At 44.2% G+C, this 14,058-nt stretch overlaps 1 pseudogene; it reads right to left on the bottom strand.

Annotated features, from left to right (window-relative positions):
- Positions 1 to 2,551: 2,551 nt before the first annotated feature.
- LOC115099596 lies at positions 2,552 to 8,985 on the bottom strand (annotated as a pseudogene).
- Positions 8,986 to 14,058: the final 5,073 nt, after the last annotated feature.

Below are 14,058 nucleotides of genomic sequence, written 5' to 3'. Positions count from 1 at the left end.
ATGTTCTTCTTGGGGTTTGAAAAGAAGAGTTGTTTCCATCCAATCAGTCTTATTTTTGTATAGGGCTTTGTGATAGAGTGATAGAGTCTTAATGAATTCTGTAAGATATCGGTAACCAGTGAAGGTATTTGAACTGGAGTAATATGGTCTGAATTTTTGAGGTTACTGTGTAATCTTGCTGCAGCATTTTGCAAAAGTTGAAGTGGTGCGATAGTAGAAGCAGGCAATCCAAGAAGCAATGCGTTACAATAATCCAATTTGGAGAATAGTAGGGCTTGCAAAGCAATACGAAAGTCATGGTGGTGAAAGAGAGGTTTAATCCTTTTTAAAATTTGAAGTTTGGAGTAACCTTCTTTAATGATGTTATTAATGTGTTGCTTAAACAGAATTCTGAATCTAAAATGAATCCAAGGTCCCTTACGTTGAGTAAGATATTTTTTTAGATAAGTAATTATTTAGATGGATGTCAATCTCAGGTGAGGATTTGTTGCAAATATAAAGGATTTCTGTTTTATTATGATTGAGATTGAGGGATAATTGAGTTAATAATTGTTGTATTGTAGTGAGATAAGACTTACAAAGGTTTAGTGAATTAGTAAGATTATAACTTATCGGTAAAAGAATTTGAACATCATCTGCATAAATATAATAAGTTAAATTAAGGTCTGAAAGGAGTTTACATAATGGGAGTAAATAAATATTTAAAAGTGTTGAAGATAGAGAGGATCCTTGAGGGACTCCATGAGGAAGAGGTATTTGTTTTAGATTCTTTATATTAGTAAGATTAGAGGTGAGGGTTGGTTGAGGTTAGGATTAGTGTGTGTGTGTGTAGTGTTAGCTCTGGGGCTTGGGTTTAGCGTTAGTATGTGTAATTTTGTGTGGGGAGTGTTAGGGTGGGTGTTGTGGTTAGGGTTAGGTAGGAGGGGTAACGGTTTGATTTGGTTAGCAGGTGTAAGTGTGTGTTTTTTTCAAGTTAGTGCTGGTGGTTGTGATTAGGGCTGTCTAGGCATGTCTGTGTGTGGATAGCATTAGAGGGCATAAGTTTGGTTAGGATTAGGTGTAAATTTGAGTAGATAGGGTTAGAAGTGATGGATTGGGGGTTAAGGTTAGAAGCTATAAATGTGTTTTGGGAGGTTTAAGGGTGGGGTTTGGGGTTAGTGTTTTTGTAACAGTTACGGTTGCAATGAGGGTTGAGTTTAGGGTTAACAGGTGTAAGTGTATATGGATAGGGTTAGGCGTGTGATTGGGATTAGGGGTAGCAGGTGAAAGTGCGTGTGGGTAGAATTAGGGGGTGAGGGTTGGAGTTAGATGGCAGGTGTGTGTGTGGTGTTAGGGTCGGTGCGGTGGGGTTAAGATTAGCAGGTTTAATGTGTGTGGTTAGGGTTAGAGGAGGGGGTTGGGGTCAGGTTAATGGCAGCACATGTAAGTGTGTTTGGTTAGGATTAGTGGTGAGTGGTTTGGGTTAGAGTTAGCAGGTGTAAATGTGGTTAAGAACATAAGGACATACCATATTGGGTCAGACCAAGGCTCCATCAAGCCCAGCATCCTGTTTCCAACAGTGGCCAATCCAGGCCATAAGAACCTGGCAAGTACCCAAACACTAAGTCTATCCCGGGGATTCCTCAATCTCTGCCGGCCTCTGGTTCCTCGATCGGACGCCTCTCTCCTCTCTGCTGCCGCTGAACTTCGCAGGGGTTAGCAGGTGTAAGTGTGGTTAGGGTTAGGGTTAGGGTGTTGGGTTAGGGTTAGCAGGTGTAAGTGTGGTTAGGGTTAGGGTGTTGGGTTAGGGTTAGCAGGTGTAAGTGTGGTTAGGGTTAGGGTTTGGGTGTTGGGTTAGGGTTAGCAGGTATAAGTGTGGTTAGGTTTAGGGTTTGGGTTAGGGTTAGCAGGTCTAAGAGTGGTTAGGATTAGGGTTTGGATGTTGGGTTAGGGACGCCTCTCTCCTCTCTGCTGCCGCTGAACTTCGCAGGGGTTAGCAGGTGTAAGTGTGGTTAGGGTTAGGGTTAGGGTGTTGGGTTAGGGTTAGCAGGTCTAAAGTGGTTAGGGTTAGGGTTTTGTTGGGTTAGGGTTAGCAGGTCTAAGAGTGGTTAGGGTTAGGGTTTGGATTTAGGGTTAGGGTTAGCAGGTGTAAGTGTGGTTAGGGTTAAGGTTTGGATGTTGGGTTAGGGTTAGTAGGTCTAAGTGTGGTTAGGGTTAAGGTTTGGATGTTGGGTTAGGGTCAGGTGTAAGTGTGTGTGTGTAGAGTTAGGAGTGAGGGATTGGTGGTTGGTGATAGGGTTAGCAGATGTTATTGTGTACGGTAGGGTTAGGGATGAAGTGTTAGTAGGTACAAGTGTGTAAGGGCAGGGGTAGGATTGGACTATTTGGATTAGGGTTAGCCAGTTTAAGTGTGTGCTGGTAGGGTTAGGGTTAGGATTAGCAGCTTTGTTAGTGGTTAGGGATAGGGGTGGGGCATTGGGTTTGCAGACATGTGCAGAAGTCAGTTTTGGTTTAATTTAACATATTCAGATGTATTAAAGTTAATAGTAAACACTGTAAAGTTCCTGACATGTTAAAGCACAGCTACAATTTCTGGATGTATGAGATCCAGTTCCTCCATGCGGATCTCACGATGTATGAGATCCAGTTCCTCCATGCGGATCTCACGTTGTATGAGATCCAGTTCCTCCATGCTGATCTCACGATGTATGAGATCAGCATCGAGGAACTGGAAACCCAGCAAATTGTTAATACCACGGGGCATGCACAGAAGAGGCAGCAGAATGGGTTTCAATGCCAGTAGCAGTGATCGGTGCCTCCCCAATAGCCACGCGGCAGCAGTGACAGCGGCAGCAGAGGAATGAGAGAGGCTCCGAGGTTGCTGGCAAAAGAACGACAGGGGGGTCTGCCTTCAGTGTGTGCATGTGTATGAATGGGAGCTGTGTGGTGTGTGTGTGTGTATAAGAAAGAGAGGAAAAGTTTGTGCAACACTCTTTCACTAATCCATGACAATCTCGGGATGACTGGAAATCAAAGTTCCTAGGTATTTTTCAAGTGTTATTTGCTGTGTCTGCTGTTTTGAAATATTTTATTGGTGTTTGGGACATTTAAAAAACTTGTATATGAGTTTTTAATTATTTCATCTTTTATTCATCAGCTTTTCTTGAAATATTATTAGTATTAGTATTATGATTATGTATTTATTTTGTTTCTTGATTTTATTTTTTGCTATTTGAGGAATATGATATTTGGTGATGGTTCTGTTTTTTCCATTGTTGCACTGCATAGAGAGTCTGGCTTCTTGCAGTTTCCAGTTCAGATTTTGTCTAAGCGTGTGTATTTCGCTTTACGGTTGCTGTATTCTGTATTTGGTGAGGGTCTGTTTATGCTCTGCATGTGTGACTGAGGCGAGACATTCTCGAAATAGGAAGTGTATTAGTGTTTTAGAGCTTTCAGAGGGTTAAGCCCTCACCCATTACACATCACAATAGGTTTAATACCATATGGGTTCCAGGTGTCTTTTTTGCAGGGATTTCTGGCTGGCATCACAGCAGTGCATGTAAATATAATGTAAGGGATATTTTTACCTCAGAATACTGTACTTTGATATTTTTCATGTAAAATATAAATGCATAACTCTTAACTGTGTGTGTGTAATGGGGCGGGGGCATTGTGCAAGGCTATAAGGTTCACCCTGGGCACCTAATACCCTGCACCAGTCATGGGTTCGGGGGCGGGGGGGACGACGGTGTCCGTTTTTAAAGTTGGCATCACTGAAGGGAGCTGGGCCTGGGAAGAGAATGAATGAAGCGGGGGGGGGGGGGGGGGGGGGGGGGGGGGTGTGGGGGGGGGGGGGGGGGGTGGTGGCACAGTAATTGTTCGCACAGGGCAGCAAAAATGCAAGCACTGGCCCTGACGACAAAAATGGTAAAGGGGCTAGAAAAGTCCCCTTATGAAAAGATTAGGGCTCATGACTGAGAGGAGATGATTGAAATGTATTAATGAGTGGGAAGGGTTGGGTACATTGGGAGCACTTATTTACACTTACACTCCATGAAACTAGCAACCGGCAAACTTAAAACAAATCATTGGAAGTATTTTTTCACGCAGTGCACAGTTGAGCTGGGGAGTCTGTGGCCAGAGGACGCGGTCAAGACAAGTAACATTGTGGGGCTTCAAAAGAGGATTGGACAGGTTCCTGAAGGGAAAGTCCTTAAACAGGGAGACTTGGGAAAGCCAGCGCTTATTCTTGGACGTGAGATACCGGAAATAGATCAACCATTGGGCATCCGATGCGAACCTGTGATGTGGACTGTCCAATTTCAGAGACAGAAGGCTGGGCTCGATGGACTTTGGTCTGACCCAGCACGGCACTTCCTATGTTCTTATGCAGTTTTTGGGTGGGTCTAGATCTGGTGACCTGCATAAGTATTATTTTCATGTGTGAGGTACGTGCATACATCGGCCAACTTTATAAAATCCCTGCCTCCACGCATAAACAGGGTTATTACATGCACATGCTACAATTTAACACATACAGTATATATGTGTGTGTAATTTGACAAAATAGATGTATAAACTATGTAGATCCCTGTATTAAAAAACATTATTCTGACACCAACGTGTGTATTTTGGAGGTGGAGATACATGGCTCCCACTGCATAGTTTATAAAATACATGTAGAACTTGTTTGTGTAGGTGGTGAGATACGCAGCCACTAACATTCACCCTCTCGAGCTTAAGCTTTGGCCTGTGGCTCTCAGAATCTCCTCATTCCTCTCTTATTCTAGCCTCAAAGGATGTCATGTCTCCTCACAAAACTACCTTAGTTGTTGCTCAAAGACTATTTGATGAATATTTTCTTTATGCCACCCTATTGGGGCAGGATCTGCTCTAAAGTTGGCTTCTAGATTAGGAGAAACTCTCTTTGAATATGTTTTACTTGTTACAATGTGAATTCTGGTTCCTCTGCTTGGATTATGATCCACATATAAATTAAGTTCAGTTCCTTACAGGTAAAGGAACATCCCGCATTCTGCCAGGAACCTTTACTTGTGGGGAACAGTTAGGGGGCATCTGGCATAAGACATCTTCTGTTTTTATTTTAATCCCATTATTGTAGGTTCCTGACGTGCTCCTGCAAATGTTGGTTTTTATACCAATTGTTTATTCTGGTCAGTCCGTTTCCTGGAAGCTTCCCTTCTCTTCTTGTATTTCATATCTCTAGACTCTGCCATCGTCTTTCTCAGCTCCAGCTCTTCTGGAGGCAGAATCAAGTTCTGTGTGTTTTTCACAACTTGCTATAAAAAGCTTTCTAAACACTTCTTCTGGCAGGAAAGTGAAAAACTGAGAGAAAAAAGGAGTGAGAGTGGGGGTGGAGGTGGGAGAGGGAGGTGGCCAGAGTAGGAGGAAGGCTAGCAATATGCTGTTTCTAAATATTGAGATTTCCAGAGGAATAGCTTGCTATACCCTGCTAGGTGTAGCTGGAATTCGCTTATCCTTACCTTTGCATTCTCACCGCCCCTCTACACGTTTCTCATCTGCACCCTAGGGGCAGATCTTTCAGGGGAGAGTGCTTAATATTCTTTCTTTGGTATTGGGGCTTTATAGGGGCGAATTTTCAGAGCCTTTTACGTGTATAAAACACAGGTTTTGTGCACACACTAATGGCTTGCTATAATTGTCAAGAGTGTCTGCTTATAAAATGATGCACAGATCAATGTCAGGCAGATACTTTTGCCTGCACAAAACGGGTTGGATGTATGCATACATTCACACGCACAGAAACTGTGCATTGCAAAGAGCAGGTGTGACCCAGAGCGACACGGAGGCGACTTTCACGTCCTTTTCAAGCCGAGTTTATGCGTAGAAGTTCGTTTTGAGAATGTGTGTGTAGCAGGTATAAAGCTGCTCCATAAATTACCTGGGCTCTGACACTTAGCTTTCACAGAGAGAGGGGCATTTTGTAAGCCAATATCTTTCCCAGAACCTTTCTCTTGCTTCCCAACATCTCAAATATTTTGGCTTATAGGCAGCAGACGACAGCTTCCTGAGAATATATCTTTTCTGTTCCGTTTAAGGTGTGCCACAAGGTTTCCTAATGTCGTCTGCTGAAACAAGTTTATGCATTTAATTGGATTGGATAATTCTGTGTTATTTCTAGTATTGTTCTTCTTTTAAGGTTTTGACTTGTATGTTCGAAAGAAAATCCAACCAGCCATCATTCTCAGCAGGTTTTGGAATCAAAGAACAGGACAAGCTCTTTTATTGTACATATATTTTATTAATTTGTTTGTTCACCAAATACAGTGAAAATGGTATTAAAATTTACAATGGATCATTCTTAGAATGTTATGGGTTTTTTGCTTTATTGTATTCATAAAATGATGTTGTATTATTGAAAATATTAAGGTTTCCATGCAAATCAGACCAAAATAAGCCTTTCAAAAATAAAGTACAAAATTAAAAACACAGCTTTCAACATCCCAAGAAAGAAGCGTCAAATAACCGCAAGTCATTTGAACACATTGGTAAACAGTGCAATAGTTCTAACGTCATCGTTCCCCCAACCAATTCCATCAAGAAAGAAGAAATCATAGGAGAAGATTTCTTAAATACATGATTCAATTCAAGGGCGCTGTGTGCAAAACCACATTCAGTAGGTTCCGTCCAATACTGATACAGAATATACTGATGACCAACATTTGTCTTGTCTTCTAATCGAATTCATTCTGTACACTTTCTTGAAAACATATCTTTGATGCAACCTTAAGACATTTAAACGAGCATATCTCATTTTTAACAAAGATTTGGATATAAAAATACAAATATGAGGAATTCTGTTAAAAAGGAGCGTGCCATAGTGGGTATGAACAATGGCACCGGAGTGGGCACCAGGACCGGAAGCTCATGCAAAAAAAGATGGAGCAGAAATGTCTTTTGACAGCACAGAAACTGTCTTCAGTTCGCCTTCCTCTTTCCATGCTGGCGGCTGGCTTTATTTTATTTTAGTTTTTTGTTTTTTTTTTTTGCTTCCGATCTGCTGGTATGTTGAAATCTTGCTGGGAAAGGGGGAGGAGGGGGGTGGGATGAAAGATGGGAGCTAGGAGGGCAAGGATGTTCCCTGTATTTTGGTGGCACTGATAAACATACAGAAATTGGCATCACTAAGAATGACTTCTTCAGTTCTATAGAGACACAATGACTAGATAGAGAAGCGTACAGTAGATATCATCCAGAGCTGTTGATGAAAGAAGAATAAAGTGCATGCTGAAGGGGAGGGGGTGGGTGATCCTAGTGAGTCCGCGTCAGGAGTTCCCGGGTGCCTTCCCCCGCGTTGGTGCTGAAACGGACAGCGCCCCAGCCGCCCGGACCGGCGGAAGCACGGAGCCAGGAGGGAAGGAAGGATCCCTGATGGAGCAGGATGTATGTAAGAGAAAGCCGGCCGGGCTCCTCTCGAGCCCTCTGCCCCAGCTGGACCGGCATTGACTTGGGTTGGAGTTTGGTGTTGGAGATTTGCCAGGCAGCCTCAACGTCTTCTCGTCCTCTCTCCTTGACCACAGTCCACAAACATGCACAGCCAAAAGTGCTTAAAAATCGGTTGAAAGAGTCTGCAGATGGAGGATGCAGCTTTCCTCTTCTCCAGTTACACCCCAGCAGGCCGATTTGTCTGCCATCCCCTTTAGCACCTCATCTATTCTGTCGTCTTCGATCACAACTAGAAGGGGAAAACAGAGAAGGGAAAAGGCTTCTTAGCACCTGGAGAGCTCCGTTTTTGAAAATTATTTAAAACATTGCTTTTCTGTAAAATGGAGAATAGGCACCGCATTTTCCTAGTCCGCACGGTGTTGATGAATCTAGCAATAGGAATGCACATTTTTTCCTAACAGAAAAACAATTAACAGAGGCAACATCTGGTGCAGCAGAAGCGCCACTTTCGTGGAAGCTGATACTAATGACCCCTGCAGCTAGGATTAGGGAGAGACATCACAAGGCTAAGGTGCAGAACGTGATAACAAGAATCTGTTTCATGCAGGTGAGGGCGAGGAGCTGCTCCAGAAAGGATAATGTCAGAGCAGGAGCCCATCAGAGACCGACGGGTAAAGAGTCAAGAGCCCAAGCCCCCGCAGGCAAGGCTTTGTGAGCAGCTGCGGCTCCCTCCCAGAGGTGGCTGCATCCCTGCGTCACCCGCGGGCAGTGCTGGGCAATAACAGGGCTGCGTTAAAATCTGCACCGAAACGAACAGGAACCGGTGTGTAGGACGACGGGTAACCCCATTAATTAAAAGGCAGTAAATAATTAGCTAGCAGGGAGGCTCTAATCGCATGCAATTGATGCTTTGCTAAAAGGGAGGATCGGTCCTGATGGAGCTGGCGCTGGTCCGGGAGTCCTCAGCTTTCAACACAGCAGCCATGGACGCCCCCTCCCCCCTCCACCCCCCCCCCCTCCAGCTGCAGCCTACAGAAAGAGAGGGGAGGGGGGGGCTCCTTTCTGCCATTGCTTTGTTTATTTCTTTCGATTAGGGGCTCTGATTAACATTTCCAATCACCAGTATGAACTGGACGGAAAGAAAAAAAAAATGTAGAAAGCAGCCTTGTGCAAAAGGAGAAGGGGCTTTCTCTGCCCGCGTCTGTTTTCCCGCACCTTACCTCTCTTGGCTCTCCCGATCTGCCCCAGCTTTTGGGGGTCTTTTCTGTTGGTTGCCTCCGAAGAAGGCGCTGGTGTCCTGGAGGCGGCAGCTGAAGGAGAGCTGGCTTTCGGGGTCGTCTCCGTAGCGAGCCATTTTCTCGTCGCTGTAGGGCAGGATCTCAGACATGATGGCACCGAAAATGGAAGAAGGAGAAAGGTAGAAAAAGGTTTCGAGGAATCTCTCTTCTTTAGGATACCAAAGGAAAGAAGTGGAATGGGAGGTGGGTGGGTGGGTGAGTTTAACAGGCTCCTTCCTCGCTTCCCCTCGTCTCCTGGACGTGCAGGACGAATGGCAGGAACCGTGCAGCTGGAGCCTCTGCTCCTCCAGTCGCCCACAGCCTTCGGAGAGGTCTGAAGAGAGGGCTGGGAGAATCCTACATCATAAAGGAACCCCAGGCGGAGGGATGACGTCATTCCTCAAGAGGTGGGGGGCGGCCAGGAGCACATGCGCCACTCACCTCCTCCTCCTCCTCCTCTAGGCTGGGAGAGGAGGCGAGTGCGGAATAGCAATGAGATTGCAGCAAAACAAGGACAGGATCAATGAGCCTTCCTGCTCAGTCCGGGGAGGGAGGCGTTCCCTTTCTTATCTCAACCTGATTTTAAACAACAACAAAAAAAAACAGCTCTCTTTAGAACACGGTTTTATGGTTACCTCTGTAGGCAAATTAGATTTTTCACATTAGTTGGAATGAGCCTGTTCTTGACTGTACGGTGATGATCACAAGCGTAGATTGCCGATAATTTCGCAGTCTGCAATTCACCTTCAGGTGTCATTCAAATCGCAGGCTAGGACAGTTTTCAGCAAACACAGCCTCTGAGCTGCACCATTGTAATCTTCTGTTGACCAGTGTATTGACTCAAAACACCAACTCTTAACTTCTGTAAATTATTTGGGAAGGAAGGAAGTGCAGGAGGGTGGAAGAGAAAGAGGGGTCCTACTGACGTCATCTACAGGATTCCCCATCCTTCATTTTCTAGGACATTCTGCTAATGATGTAACTATCCCTGTAATATGTACGTTTTGGATTGTGAATGTATTTTCCTATTTTGAAGTAATGAAAACCCAAGACCAAAACTTATGTTATAGCCAAAAGAGTGTGATGGTATTGATGTGATCCAATGGTTAGAACAGTAAGTCCATAGGAAAATCTTCCAGCTGAATTGGGAAGTTTTCCTACAAATCAACCATCAATCATTTGCTGTGAGGTAATGCATGGATTCAAATATTAAATTGTAAAATGCATCGCCTTGCCTTCCATGAAGGTCTAATTACTTTTTGGTAAATTATTTTGGCTTTTCTCCTTTATATTCTCCATCTTTGATCCCCTTTCCCAGATATCATGCCCTGGTGACTGCTACTTCTTGCCCAGTAAGGGTCACCAATGTATTAGTCACCATCTTCCCTCCCTCTTTGGGTTTGACTGAACCCAGTGGTTGAGAGATCAGAGCCTGGATCCCATGCACTACAATACATAACACTGCAGCTGAACCCTGGGGTCAGATATAACACTTTTAAATTTAAAACAATCAGACTGCGGGTGAGCCCCATGTATCTGCCCATAGTTCTATGCGTCATAATGCAGGGGATCAGGTTCGGATCCTCTGTCTCTTGGGGCTGCTCAGATCTAGACATTCTGAGCAGGGGATATATTCTGGTCTGGGGAGGAAGGGAAGATAGCTAGCACTGCCTGGGTTTGCCATCTGGGGAGCAGGGGAGCTTCAAAGATGGAGGGGGAAAAAGACAAATCAGATCAGACTACGTCCTTCCTTTTATTTATTTATTTATTTATTTATTTATTTATTTAAGAACTTTTCTATATCGGTATTCATGGGTACATCATATCGGTTTACAGATAACTTAACGTATTACAGAGAACAAGGGGGAAACAAGGGAACGATAGAGGAACCAAAGAACAAGGGGGGTGAGGAGGGGTAAAATGGAATAATAGGAGAAAATAATATGAACGAGGAAGCTAGAGGAATGTAACATGGGAAAAAGGGTACTAAAATACACAGGGGAAGAGGATTCAGACAAAAAGTGGCGTAACTAATAAATAACTGCTAGATGGTACAGGGGTAACAAGGCATAGCAAATACTGAAAAACGGGGCAAAAATATACTGAGATACAAGGCGTAAGAAATACTGAAATACAAGGCGTAAAATATACTGAAATTCAAGGCATAAAATATACTGAAATACAGGGGGAATAAAGAACAGAACTAAAAATGGATAATATAAAATAAGGTGAATCTAGTAAAAAAGGCAAAAGAAACTGAAATGCATGATAATTTACAGGACTAACACTGGATGATATAAGATGAATACAGTAAACTATATAAAATATGACAAATACAACTATATAAAATATGATGAATACAGTGAAATAATGGGGATGAGGATCGGAAGTAAGGGGAGCCCAGGAGGAAGTGGGGAGAGGAAGCAAGAAGAATAGAGGGAAGGAAGAATAGGGGAAATGGACTCTATTCAGGGTATGCCTGTTTGAAAAGCCATGTCTTAAGCTTTTTGTTAAATTTCTGAGAACATGGCTCTAAGCCAGGGGTGGGCAGTTCCGGTCCTCGAGGGCCACAAACCAGTCTGGTTTTCAGGATATCCCTAATGAATATGCATGAGAGAGATTTGCATGCATTCTGCCTCAGTTGTTTGCAAATCTATGTCATGCATATTCATTAGGATATCCTAAAACCTCGACAGGTTTGTGGCCCTCGAGGACTGGAATTGCCCACCCCTGCTCTAAGCGGAGATCAGGGGGCATGGAATTCCAGGACGGGCCTGCCAAGGATAGGGCTCATTCTTTAGTAGAAGAGAGGGCAACCAAAAAAGGCGACCAAAAAAGGGCGACCAAAAAGGTGGAGGGTCTTCATCGAATGACATAGAATAGACATATGAGGAGAGATTGAAGAATCTAAATATGTACACCCTGGAAGAAAGGAGGAACAGGGGTGATATGATTCATACTTTCAGATACTTGAAAGGCTTTAATGATCCAAAGGACAATGACAAACCTTTTCCGTCAGAAAAAAATCAGCAGAACCAGAGGTCACGAGCTGAGGCTCCAGGGAGGAAGACTAAGAACCAATGTCAGGAAGTATTTCTTCACAGAGAGAGTGGTGGATGCCTGGAATGCCCTTCCGGAGGAAGTGGTGAAGACCCGAACTGTGAAGGACTTCAAAGGGGCATGGGATAAACACTGTGGATCCATCAAATCTAGAGGACGTGAATGAAGAGGGGGTGGTTTGCATACAGTATACCGAACAAGCAGCAGCCCTCAAGGTAGAAGGGCTCAGAATAGAAGAACAACAGGAAGCCGCTACTGCCACAGCTGCCGCCACAGCCATCGCCGAAGTGCGCAGAAAGGCTGAGCTAGAGATCGCCTTAGACCTGTTGCAGTAAAAGGGAGAAGCAGCAGCCCTTGAAGCCCAAATTAAAGGTCTTGTTGTGGGGGGGGGGGGGGGGGGGGGAGCTGTCACAGCCACAAAAAGTAGTGGATGCAGGGATCAATAACCAGGGCCTGCAAGGCCAGGGGTGGGAGGAGGTGGCAGAACACTGCACGGAGCAGCAGTAGCCTCAGAGGCATTCACGGAGCGGGATGCCAGTGGTCGGTGTTCCACCTTCACGGAGCGGAAGGATGGAGGGCTGCCATCTCAAAAAAAAAAAGTAGAGGGGTGGGTAAGAGTATGTAAAATTACTGGTGAGGACATAGGCTATAGGTATTGTCAATTATTAGGCTTGTTCAATATTTGTTGATTGTTAATGTGGCTCGCGAGAATGAGCGCTACTACCTGGAGATAATACCCTTGTTCAATGTACATGCACACGGTTAATGAGACTCCATCATTGCTCTAGGCTTCAACAGCAAGAGGAAATGTGGAAAAAAAAAAAGGATTTGCATTCACAAAAAAGCGAGGTGTAGCTTGCTTGTTACAGCGGTTACTTCCCCAAAACCAAATAAGCCGATACTTTACTTTCAATACATATCCAGCATAGCTCTCTGCTTCAATGGCAGGGGAGAAAGTCTAATACTTCACTTTCAATGCATAGCTCTCTGCTTCAATGGCAGGGGGAATGTGGAAAAGAGGATCTGTATATGGACAACAACCAACAAGGTCTGAATTACATAGTCTGAGTGGACAAAGGCATGGGTGTAGCCTGCTTATTGCTGCGGTTACTACCCCTAATTAAGCTAGATATTCACTTGGATGCGGTTCTGGCACTGCTTTCTACATTGGTGGTGGGGTGGAGGGGAAATGGAACTAAGGGGTACTAAAAGCCAGGCATAACAAGTATGAGAATAAAAAAAAGAGTGCATGGCTTGCTAGGCAGACTGGATGGGCCGTTTGGTCTTCTTCTGCCATCATTTCTATGTTTCTATGTTTCTAGTTTTCGGGGAGGGAGTGAATAGGCAACCTTTATAGGTGGATCTAGCGGGACGGTTAGTAGAGAGGAAGCGGAAGGAGTCATCGAGCCAGTAGATGTTGTGAGGGTGTAGGGTTTTGTGGATAATAGTGAGTGTTTTGTAGAGTATGCGAGAGGAGATAGGGAGCCAATGGAGTTCTTTGAGGATAGGGGTAATGTGGTCAGACTTGCGAGTGTTGGTGAGAATTCTACTGCTGCATTTTGTAGCATTTGGAGGGGTTTAATGGTGGTGAAAGGAGGCCTAAGAGAAGGGAATTGCAGTAGTCCATTTTAGCAAAAATAGTCGCTTGGAGGACAGTGCGGAAGTTGTGGACATGAAGGAGGGGTTTAATTTTTTGAGAACCTGTAGCTTGAAGAAACCATCTTTTAAGGTTGTGTTGATATGTTTTTTCAGATTTAGTTGTTGGTCAATAGTGGCGCCGAGATCCCGTACACTGTGCGAGAAGGGGATAGGGGGGAGGAGGGGATCACTGATGACGAGTAATATTATGTTATGGTTAGAGGATACGATGAGTAGATCTGTTTTAGAAGTGTTAGGGCTAGGTAAAGATTGTTGAGAAGGGTATTAATGGAAGAGACAGTTATCCCAGATTTTGAGGGATTTGGATAGGAATTCTTGTATAGGGATAGGTATTTGAACATCGTCTGCATAGATAAAGTGTATGAGGCCAAGTTCAGAGAGGAGTTGGCAGAGGGGCAACAGGTATATATTGAAGAGGGTGGAGGAAAGGGAAGATCCTTGAGGGACACCTTGAGTTAATTGGATGGATAAGGATTCTGAATTGCCAATTTTGACTATGTAGTCTCTTTTCTCAAGATAAGATTTAAACCAGAGATGGGCAGTGCCAGAGATGCCAATTTCTGATAGCCGGTTCAAAAGGATATTGTGGTTTATGGTGTCAAAAGCAGACGAGATGTCAAGTAGGGCAAGAATGTAGGTTTGACCCTGGTCAAAC

Source organism: Rhinatrema bivittatum, chromosome 9 (assembly GCF_901001135.1).
Source record: "Rhinatrema bivittatum chromosome 9, aRhiBiv1.1, whole genome shotgun sequence".
Classification (NCBI taxonomy): Eukaryota; Metazoa; Chordata; class Amphibia; order Gymnophiona; family Rhinatrematidae; genus Rhinatrema; species Rhinatrema bivittatum.
The sequence above is the reverse complement of the archived record's forward strand: the minus strand, read 5'-3'. Positions and strand labels throughout refer to the sequence as shown.